The 7,946-nt window shown below is 40.6% G+C and overlaps 1 long non-coding RNA gene across 2 annotated transcripts in view; it reads left to right on the top strand.

Annotated features, from left to right (window-relative positions):
- Window positions 1-7,946, top strand: part of LOC117801895 — a 32,067-nt gene that overhangs the window by 19,359 nt on the left and 4,762 nt on the right. For both annotated transcript variants that reach the window (XR_004624711.1, XR_004624710.1), the window contains exon 2: window positions 5,660-5,799. This is a non-coding gene — a long non-coding RNA (uncharacterized LOC117801895). The remainder of the gene's footprint in view (window positions 1-5,659; window positions 5,800-7,946) is intronic.

The following is a 7,946-nucleotide window of genomic DNA, read 5'->3' as shown; positions in this document are numbered from 1 at the left end:
TTGTGACTTTCTGTTCTGTATCACTCTTGGGGCCTTTTTACCTTTATAGAACTCCCCTTAATATCTCCTGTAGGGCTGGTTTTGTGGTTAAGAAATTGGTTAATGACTGGCGATTCTGGAAGGTTTTTATTTCTCCACCAATTCTGAACGACAGCCTTGCTGGATAAAGGATCCTTGGCTGCATGTTTTTCTCTGAAAGAGCTTTAAACATGCCCCCCCCAAGCCTTTCTCTCATTCCAGGTCTGTGTAGACAGGTCTGATGTAATTCTGATACCTTTGCTTTGGTACGTGAGAAATTTCTTTGCCCTGGCCGCTTTCAATACTGTGTCCTTGGATCTAATATGAAATTTCTTTGCCCTGGCCGCTTTCAATACTGTGTCCTTGGATCTAATATTTGCGACTTGCACTATGACGTGACGTGGCATAGGTTTGTCATGGTTGAGCTTGGGAGGGGTCCTCTCTGCCTCTTGGATATGAATGTTTGTTTCCCTTGCTAGATTAGGGAAGTTTTCAGCTATAATTTGTTTGATTCTGACATTGGATCGTTTCATTGAGTCAGTAATCTCCCGTAACCTACATTCGTGGGTGTGGATTTTTTTAAGTCCAGCTTCTGTTTTCATTTTTTCTTCTAACCCATCCTCCAATTCGCTAAAACATTCCTCTGCCTCAGTGACCCTGGCCATCAGAGCCTCTAGTTTTGACTGCATTTTGCTCATAGAATTTTTAATTTCTGCCAGATTCACTCTCATTTCTGCCCTTAGGGATTCTATATTCTCAGTAACATTTTCATTAATACTTTTTTCAAGTCTACTCGCCCTTAGGGATTCTATATTCTCAGTAACATTTTCATTAATACTTTTTTCAAGTCTACTCATCATCTTGACCATTGTTACTCTGAATTCCATTTCTGATAATTTGGTTACATCTGTATCCATTAGTTCTGTGGCAGAGGCCACAGACTCATTGTCTTTTCTTTGCTGGGGCGGACTTCTCCTTCTCATCATTCTGATGAGGAGAGATTGCGGGGTTGTCCAGAGCCCAAATTATTGACTGGGATTTTATTTATTTATGTGGCAGAGAGACAACCAGCGAGAGAGGGAACACAAGCAGGTGAGTGGGAGAGGAAGAAGCAGGCTCCCAGCAGAGGAGCCTGATGAGGGACTCCTTTCTGGAATGCCGGGATCACGCCCTGAGCCGAAGACAGGCGCTTAATGACTGTGGCACCCAGGCGCCCAGGGATGTGGGCTTCTTGATTTTTCAGCCTGCCTTCTGGGGGAGGGGCCTGCTGCGCCAGTACTCAGGCAACCCTGTTTGGGTAGAGTCTCCGTGTCCCCTGCGAGGGGGGATGGGGATGGGCACACTGTGAACCGGTATTTCCAGGCTTTTGTTCTCTGGCGGCTTTCCCTGGCGGTTTGCTGTGCCTCTTCTGAGAGAGCAGCAGTGGCCAAATCTCAGCCTCTGTCTCAGAACAGAGGGATTGCGGTCCATTCTCCACTGATGTTCTGGCCACTTTAACTCTGTTTCTGTTGGTGCTGCTCAACCCTGCAGCATCCCGGGATGTGCACCCCATACCCGGTGTCTCAGCCCTCACTTCCAGGGCCGGCGTGTCTCTGTCCTTTGTGTTTCTAATGCCACCAGCTGCCAGCCACCCCGTGCGCGCTCCTGGAGCTCCCGGTCTCAGTCTGGGTCCAGTGAACACACCGGAGTTCTGTGAGAAGTCTGGTGGTGCGCGCTCCCGGCTCACGTTCTCAGTCTGCTGTCTCGCTGGTGCCGTCCGCGAGTCCGCCCACTCCCCCCGTGCAGGTGGCTACTGCTTCCTGGCGCCCGAACGTGGCAGCTCCCCCCCCTTCCGTTTATATTCGATATCTTTGTGCAATTTCACGGCTCCCTGCTTCGTACCTCAATACTCAGCGCTGGAGATGTTCATTTGTAGAGATCCATATGTATCTTCCTGCGTCTCAGGCTGATTCCATGGATGTTCAGGCTGGTCTCGTACCTATCCAGCTTGACTCAGGGGACCAGCTGAATAAGGGGTCCCCTACCCCTCCGCCATCTTAACTCCTCAAGCATCCACCTCTTGATCTTGGCTCAGGTCTTGATCTCAGGGTTGTGAGTTCAAGCCCCAAATTGGAGCACAATTTAAAATAAATAAGGGAATGAATGAATGAATAAATAAATAAATAAAGTCTATTTTGTCTGATATAAGTATTGCTACCTCTGGCTTTCTTTTCACATTCGTTTGCATGAGAAATGTTTCTTTACCCCTTCACTTTTTTTTTTTTAAAGATTTTATTTATTTGACAGAGAGAGACACAGCAAGAGTGGGAACACAAGCAGGGGGAGTGGGAGAGGGAGAAGCAGGCTTCCCGCTGTGGGACTCGATCCTTGAATCCTGGGATCATGACCTGAGCTGAAGGTAGATGCTTAATGACTTAGCCACCCAGGTGCCGCTATTCCTTCACTTTCAACCTGTAAGTCTTTAGATCTGAAATGAGTCTCTTGTAGGCAGCATATGGATGGGTTTTATTTTTTTTATACATTCTGTCACCCTGTGTCTTTTGATTGGAACAATTAGTCCATTTACATTCAAAGTAATTATTGATAGATGTGTATTTGGTATCATTTTGTTACTTGTTTTATCGTTGTATATGTAGTTCTTCTCTGTTACATATTGGATCTTCTTTGCCTACTTACAATTGTATTACTTTTTCACAAATCCTTTTTCTATTGATTTCTTTTGAATTTAAAAACTTGTCTCAGATTCACCTTCTATTTCATTAAGGCATTCTGTTGTGCTAATTCCCATTTGTGTTCTTTCTTGTTAGGTTTTTGTTTTTGAAATATGTTTTGTTATTTTATTTCTAATTATTTTTTGAATTGTCACTTCATTTGAGTTTTTCTGATCTAAGTCATGTTGTTCTGTCATGTCTTATGGTATATAATTTCTTTTACCTCTTTTTGAATCTCTTCTCCAAACATGTCTTTCTGTTATGCAATGCTCTCATTGTCTATGGGGAAGTTATTCTGTTTTTTATTCTCTTTTCTTGTAATTTTGTATGGGATGTGACCTCAGTACTTTTCTGTTTCTTAATTAGTTCCAAATTTTTAAAAGGAAGAATGATTCAGTATAGCTTTTCTAACTTGAGAGTGCTCTATTTTCTTTCTCTTTTTTATAAAAGCCAAAAAAATTATGACTTGCTTTTTGAACTCTATTTCCCTTCCCCACCTTTATAAGAAATTTTTTTCTCTTATCTTCATCATCTCTATCCTATTCTGCTCTAATGTCACTCCTAGTAGCTACTACTCAGCATAGGGCCCTGTTGTGGGAGGGAGCATGGGGCCCTGTTTTGAAAATTCATGGGGACTCGACTTCTCTAGCCCTCTAACAACTGAGTGCCTGTGGTTACCTGCTGATGGAGTGGACACAGCTATCCCAGTTTCAGCTGCTTTTCCATTTGGTCTGCTGTATGCTCCAGTGATTTAGTTCTGTTAGTTATGTGGGGGTTCTCTTATTCTCATATCTGAGAGATGCCTATTGCATCCCTCTTAGTCCTCCAGCACAGAATTGATATGTAGCTTTATACCTGTTGGTAGTTTGTCTTCCTCTGTAGTCTGTGGGGAGTTTATTATCTCGAGTCTTGTTTGTTATTTGGGGTGTGTGTGTGTGTGTATGTGTGTGTGTGTGTGTTTTGGTGAATGTTACTTATGAGTTTTTGGTTTTATATAGTTGCTCTATTTGTTTTGGTGTGGGGATTTGGAAGGATTCAAAAACATTCTGCTGCCACCCTCAATTTCCCAAAATGAACTATGAACTGCTGAATCATGTGAAGAACATAAAAGTTTCCAAAATTTATTGTTTCTCTTAATAAATCTGTTTCAAAGGAGGAGTTTCCTTTGATTTTTCAGGGTTATCTCCTTTTTTTTTTAATGGTGTTTAAAAAGTGGTGGCTTGCTTTTTGAATTCTGTGTCTTTCTTCCACCTTTATGTGAATATTTTCTTACATGTAAACATTATCTTTACATAGATATCCTATGGTTTCTATCCTCTTTTCTTCCATTTCTGCCTTTCTTTCTTTCCCTCTTAAATAAATCAAAACAAAAATAAAAAGTTTGGGCTTTCTGATTATTGACTTATAACCAAGAAGAATTGGAGCAGATGGTGTCCGAGCCCCACCTACATCCCTCACCCTCACTGCTTTGGTGAATACTGCCCAACCTCTGATTGCTGGTACCTATACTTCTTTGCTCACAGGCTTTCCCTGGCCATCAGTGTACACTTGGTTCACCTGAGTAGCAGGCTAGTCATGCCTGGTGAGAGCAGATGTGTATAACAGAAAAATGACCCACTCAAAGATGTCCACATCCTAATCCCTTAAATTTACAAATATGTTACCTTACCTGGCAAAAGTTATTCTATAGGTGTGACCAAGTTCATGATCTTTAGAAGGAAGATTATTTCAGATTATCCATGTGGGTGCAGTCTGATGACATGAGTCCTTAAAACTGAAAGAAGGAGGTCACAGTCAGAGAGCAATCTGAAGGTGCTATGCTGCTGACTTTAAAGATGGAGGAAGGGGACACCAGCCAAGGGATGCAAGTGGTGTCTAGGAGCTGAAGTGGTTCTCCTCTAGAGCCCCCAGATGCAACCCTGCTGTCACCCTGATTTTGGTCTAGTATGACCCATTTTGGACTTCTAACCTTCAGAACTGTAAAATAATAAATTTTGTGTTATTTTAAGCCACCAGATTTGTTATAGGAGCAATAGGAAACTAATAAAATGGTTAAATGCCCCAGCTTCTTCAGTCCTTAAGTGGGATGACTTCGAGGCATTTTTCAGTATTGGCTCTCAGGGTTCCCAGAGGCGAGGTTTAAGTACCTTATTCCCAGCAGTAACCTGCTAGAAAACAAACCACTCATTAGCCTCCTTCTCTTTCCTGTCTTCTTCACTCCCCTACTATGTTGGGAATACCTCCAAATAAACTGTGCTTAAGTCCTCAAATTGGGATTTGCTTTAGGGGGAACCTAATCTAAAATGGAACTTGAGATGGCTTTGGTGAGAGACTGATATAGGTACTTTTTCAAATTCTTCAAGTTTGAATCAAAGGAGAAGAGACTTTTATATTTACCATAACTTTTCATCAGTTCAAAAATGCAGTAATGCAGGAGCCTTGGGAAATGGGTTGGAAGCCTGAAACTCAGGTGGTCACAAAACATAGTCCCTATCTTTGTTACAGAGCCTTTTTTTTTTTTTTTTGACATGATCATTGTATGGTTCTTCAGTACTTAGGGTAAGACTCTGCACTCTCAGTCTCCAGAAATGATTTCTAAGTCCTCCACTGCCCTTAGGGAATATGAATCTAAGGAGGAAGTTTGAGGCAGATACTGCAGATTGGTTCATTCTGCACCAGAATTTCTGAACCTTGGCACCATTGACATTTTGGGCTGGATAATTCTTTGTTGTTAGTGCTGTCCTGTGCATTGTAGGATGTTAAGCAGCGTCTCTGGCCTCCATCCACTAGATACTACTATTACCCCCACCCCAGTTGTGACAACCAAAAATGTATCCAGACATTGTCAGATATTCCTAAGAGACAAAATTATTCCTTGGTGAGAACCATTCCTCTATATAAATCCAACTCCTTTGTATCCTCCCTTCTAGTTCTCTGAAGAGAGGCAAGCTGAGGACCACATTCTGCAGACCCTCTTATAGTTGAGATTCTATGTGTGACACTTGGGACATGGAAACGAACATCATGAGGCAGCGGCCATGTGACTTTTCTGACAAGCACCATCATGGAGGTATTTGTTTTGTTTTGTTTCTAGAATTGTAGTGGGGAAGGTCTAGCCTCTGGCTTCAGATACTGACTGCAGTGGCAGCAGTGTGATTTTGTCATAACAATGCTATTGGATAACTAGGTATGTCTTTTTGATGTTTCTTTTCACTACGTAGCACCTAAGTTGGTTTTCTAGTGCTTCAAGAAATTTGGAATGAATCCTTTTTTGATTAAACTATCCATAGACAATTCTGTTATCTGAAATACAGTCATGTCTATCAGGACAGTGCACAGAGAGTGTCACAGCCTAAACTATGACCTTGGCTATACAAAGGAAGTAGGGAGAAAGATTCTAAGGATTTAGATTTTGTAGACTGGAAAGCCTGTGAACCAGGTTATATGTTAAGCAATCCTTAGATGGCAGAACCACGCTAGCTATGCCTGTAACATTAACCAAAATTTTAGGAAAAAATAAAAATATTAGTGTAAGTGTGCTGATTCCTACTGCTTTCAGCAAAATCCTGCAAGATAATAGATCAACTCAAGGTGGGGGTGGAAGGAAATAGCACTTGGCTAAGAGAAGTCATGGGCTTGTGGCCTGCAATCCAGGTAGAGTAAACCTTCAGTAATTTGGAATCTTGCAGAGTTTAAAAAAAATAATAATAATTCACCTGTGGCATTTACCCAAAGGAACTGAACACTTACGTTCACACAAAAATCTACACAAAGATGTTTATAGTGGCTTAATTCACAATTGTGAAAACTTGGAAGTAGCCAAGATGCCCTTCAGTAGGTGAATGGATAAACAAATGGGTACATCCAGACAATGGAATATTATTTGACATTAAAAAAGAAATGAGCTATCATTTCCATTTTCATGGAAAAACACAGAAGAAGCTTAAATGCATATTATATTAAGTGAAAGAAGCCAATCTGAAAATGCTACACACTGTATGATTTCAACTACATGACATTATGGAAAAAGCAAAACTATAGCCATGGTGATTGTAAGAGGGTGGAGCAGAGAGAGGCAGGGACAAGTAGGCAGAGCACAGTGATTTTTAGGGCAATGAAATTAGTCTCCATGATACTGTAATGTAATTATACATGTGGCAAAACCCATAGAAAGTACGATACTGAGTGAATCCTAATGTTAACTGTGGGTTTTGGTGATAATGATGTATCAGGGTTGGTTCATCTGTTGTAACAAATGTGCTGCTCTGCTACAGGATGTTGGTGATGGGGGGAGGCTGTACTTGTGGGGGGGGGCAAGGGAGTATATGGGAAGTCTCTGTACTTTCTACTCAGATGGAAAAAGGGCCAGTTGGTGGAGGCAATGATGCACTTCCTGATTCCCTTCAGAACTGAAAGACTTATTTCTCCAAATGTTTTTCAGCCTACCACACTCACCTAGACATCTTGATTTAGAAATCATCCAGGAAAGGTTTTTTCTAATTTAAAAACAACAGAAATTATTAGACATGGTTACTTTTAAAAAGGCAACTTCTGTAAATCAAAAGCTACATTAAAATGTGAAAAGACAAAAACAGACCATTTGCCTAAAATTTAACAGGCAGGGTGGCAAGAGTTTAATATAGTCAATATATGCATTATCAAATTAAAAAAATAGTAAAAAAGCCATTGATTCCAATATCATAAGCAGTTAATTGCACATGAGTGACAACTCACAAATGATAAAACACCCCAAAATCTGTTCATCTTCATCAAATATGAATACCCAGAATAAATTAAACGTACTTTTTAAAATATGATGATCGTAACAAGACATTTCTAATGGTAAGGGTGCAGTTAACCTATATCTGGGTAATCTCATAACTTATCTCTGGAGGGTATGTTGGTCTTTGAAGTTATGTAGCACTAGATATAAAGAATACTAAAAATGTTTGTATCTTCAACCCAGTAATTCCACTTTGGGGAAATCATCCAAAATGCAGCAGAGCAAAAGTGTTCATCTTTATTTGAAAAATTGGAAAAACCTAAATATGCTATAATAGGAAAATGGCTAAATAGTCCTATAAGATGGCATATTATTCAACTATTTAAATATATGCTACTAAATGGTTTTTTGTGGGTTTTTTTTTTTTCCTGAATCATTTGGAGAAATGCCTATGATAAGGGCAGGAAGAGCAATCTTGCCAGGCAACTGAGCAG

The sequence above is a fragment of the Ailuropoda melanoleuca genome, chromosome 1 (assembly GCF_002007445.2).
Source record: "Ailuropoda melanoleuca isolate Jingjing chromosome 1, ASM200744v2, whole genome shotgun sequence".
NCBI classification, from domain to species: domain Eukaryota; kingdom Metazoa; phylum Chordata; class Mammalia; order Carnivora; family Ursidae; genus Ailuropoda; species Ailuropoda melanoleuca.
This window is presented reverse-complemented; position numbering and strand designations above follow the sequence as displayed.